Raw genomic sequence first — 3,373 nt, 5'->3', positions numbered from 1 at the left:
AAGAAATAAGGTACTCAGAGATCTGGATGGTTGTACATTTACAAATTTTTATTAATATGTTACATGTTTTTATAAATCATATATTAGCCATGTGACATATTAATAAAAATCTGTAAATGTACATCCATCCAGATCTCTGAGTACATTATTTTTTCTAATATATAATACCTGTACATCACTTCCAAACCTTCTAATATATATATATATATATATATATATATATGTATGTATGTATACATATATGTGTGCATATATACGTGTGTGTGTGTATATATATAAATAATATCAAACACATTTATACAAGGTATGTGCTTTACTAGTTCATGGGTAGGCTGTGCTTATAGGAGTAAGAATATTTTCTCTTATGCCTATAAGCACAGCCTGCTCATGAACTACCAAAACACATACCTTATGTGTGTATGTTCCATATTGTTTATATCCCTCATATTTGAATATATATATATATATATATATATATATATATATATTGTCTGCATAAAATTGCTTCCATGATCTACGACACACATCCAATCTACCCTTTCCCCAACAACCAGCTTGTGAATCCTGCTCACTAAGAGCATCATATCTCTTTGCACCATGATATATAGAACAAAATGCTTATTGTATTTAGAGAAATTAGATGGGAAGCATAGCAACACTTTTAAAATTAAATTAACCAACATATACAATAATTAAGATCATGAGACAAAGAGAACTGTACCTCTCTGTCCCAATTCATTTAAAAACTAAGAGGATATGTACACACTTTTGTAACAAGGATTTCCAAGACAGAGGCATCCCATAAAGTAATATGGAAGGAAATTATAATTTATGCTTGACTGAGATGTAACAGAATCTGGAAATAGAGAGCCCAGGAGATACACAACACCCAAGAACATATGTCAAAATGGGTGATGTAGCTTCAAGAGCCTGAACTTAAACCATAAATACATCACTGAAGTTTACAAAAAAGAAACATATTATCATTAAACATTACAATCAACCTATACATAGTATTAAATATCCATAATGTGGACAACTTTAATATCATTGGATTTACATTTCATTTCAATGACAATTTCACCTCACAAAAATTACTATGAAATCTGCAATGAAGAAAAATATCTCATCCTCGTCAAAACAACAGATATCAAAAACAAGAGATCAGAAAAAATTTCTAATGTTGTCACAAGAAAAATATTTATTTTCCAAATTAAAGTAGAGCTACCATGTGAAGTTAAGAGCAGCATCTTGTTATGGAAATCAAAGTAGAAGTCAGCAAAAGTGACAACAAAATTTATAAACACTGACTATTTTAGGAGACAAGAACATGAAATTTGGATCGACAGAAAGCTGTAAGCTAGAATTATAAACCTGTAAATACATACATACATACACATCTATATATATATATATCATCATCATAGTTTAACGTCCGTTTTCCATGCTGGTATGGGTTGGATGGTTTGATTGAGGTCTGGAGAGCCAGTGGCTGCACCAGGCTACAATCTGATGTGGCAATGTATCTACAGCTGGATGTCCTTCCTATCGCCAACCACTCTGAGAGTGTAGTGGGTGCTTTTTATGTGCCACCAGCATGGAAGCCAGTCAGCGGGTACAAGTATTGGCCATGTTTGGATGGTGCTTTTAATGTGCCACCAGCATGGGAGCCAGTCAGACGGCCCTGGCATTGATCACATTCAGATAGTACTTTTGACATGCCACCGGCACGGGAGCCAATCAGCCAGATCTGGCATATATATAAATGTTATATTTTTTGATTACAGCTACAACTATATATATATATATATATATATATATATATATATATATATATATCACATGTATTGACCAGACTATTCAATGTTGTTATTCACCAATGGTCACAGTGTGCTTCCAATTCTTCCCTATTTGTGCCCTTCTTTTCCAGCCAGACTCAAATTGTTTAACTAAATTGTCTCCCAATCATAGGCTTGCATTTTTGATAAGGTCTGATAATGCTGAAATGTGTTCATAGCTTTGAACTCACCTGCTTACAGTTATAAGATTTTCCCCCTAAAAATGGAAACTCAAATTCTGTGAAATTGATTTTTAATTTCTTGAAATTGGCAAGTAAAAAGCACCATTTGAGTATGGTCAATGCCAGTGCTACCTGACTGGTCCCCATGCTGGTGGCACGTAAAAAGTACCCACAACACTCTCGGAGTGGTTGACAAAAGGAAGGGCATCCCGCTGTAGAAACCTTGCCAGATTAGATTGGAGCATGGTGCAGCCTCCTGGCTTGCCAGTCCTCAGTCAAACCGTCCAACCCATGCCAGCATGGAAAGTGGATGTTAAACGATGACAACAATGATGATGATGATGATTCTTCAATTTTCTGTGTGAGATACTAACAATTACAGCTAAATTTTTGTTTCCTTTCTACAACTGAAAGGCAAATTTCAGCTCATCAAAAATTTATTTGTGTACATCATCAGCCACCCAAATCATTCAAATTCACTTTGCTGTCCTATTTAAGTTATTTCCCTTAGCTCTGTTTTTGTAATTATGCAAATTGTATTGGTCAAAAATATTTAAAACTCGTTTCCTACTTGCAAAATCTTATACAGATGATTTAAACTGACATTCTAGACAGTGCAACATGTCTGCAACTGTCACTTTGCCTGCTAACATAGACCAGATTTTTTTCTTTGAGCATGAAAAGTCAATTGGCAGTGAAAATGATTCTAAGTATTTAGAAATTTTTTGCCTCTTATTTTTAAGAGACTGAAACAGCTACCGCTAAGTTTTTGCTTGCTTTCTCCAAATAAGCGGCAATTTTCAATTCATTTAGAAGTATTTTGCATTCATTCTTAATTGTATTGGTGCTTAATTGTATTGGGTTAACAGAGCAAGGGAGTCTGATGTTGAGAGATGCCAAATCCCTTAATACCTCCAGAAACATTACTGATGATACAAGCCAGTGCATCTGGAGACAGACTACCAATATTCTTAAGTGGAATGCTGAAAAATTCAAAATTTTTTCACATGATACCATTGGTACTATTGTTAATCCACAAATATATATATATATATATATACACATATAGGCACGTGGCTTAGTGGTTAGGGTGTCAACATCATGATCGTATGATTGTGGTTTCGATTCCTGGACCAGGTGATGCGTTGTGTTCTTGAGCAAAACACTTCATTTCACGTTGCTCCAGTCCACTCAGCCAGCAAAAATGAGTAATGCTGTGATGGACTGGCGTCCCATCCAGCTGGGGAATACATATGCCATTGAAACCAGGAAACCAGGCCCATGAGTCTGACTAGGCTTTAAAAGGGTGCATTTATTTTATTTTATATATATATATATATATATATATATATC

The 3,373-nt window shown here is 34.6% G+C and overlaps 1 protein-coding gene across 10 annotated transcripts in view; it reads right to left on the bottom strand.

The window, feature by feature from the left end:
- The window catches only part of LOC106875793 (uncharacterized), a 605,848-nt gene that overhangs the window by 575,424 nt on the left and 27,051 nt on the right, over positions 1-3,373 (bottom strand). The window lies entirely within an intron of this gene.

Source organism: Octopus bimaculoides, chromosome 5 (genome assembly GCF_001194135.2).
Source record: "Octopus bimaculoides isolate UCB-OBI-ISO-001 chromosome 5, ASM119413v2, whole genome shotgun sequence".
In the NCBI taxonomy this organism is placed as follows: Eukaryota; Metazoa; Mollusca; class Cephalopoda; order Octopoda; family Octopodidae; genus Octopus; species Octopus bimaculoides.
Note: the sequence above shows the minus strand (reverse complement) of the source record. Positions and strands in the feature narration are given on the sequence as shown.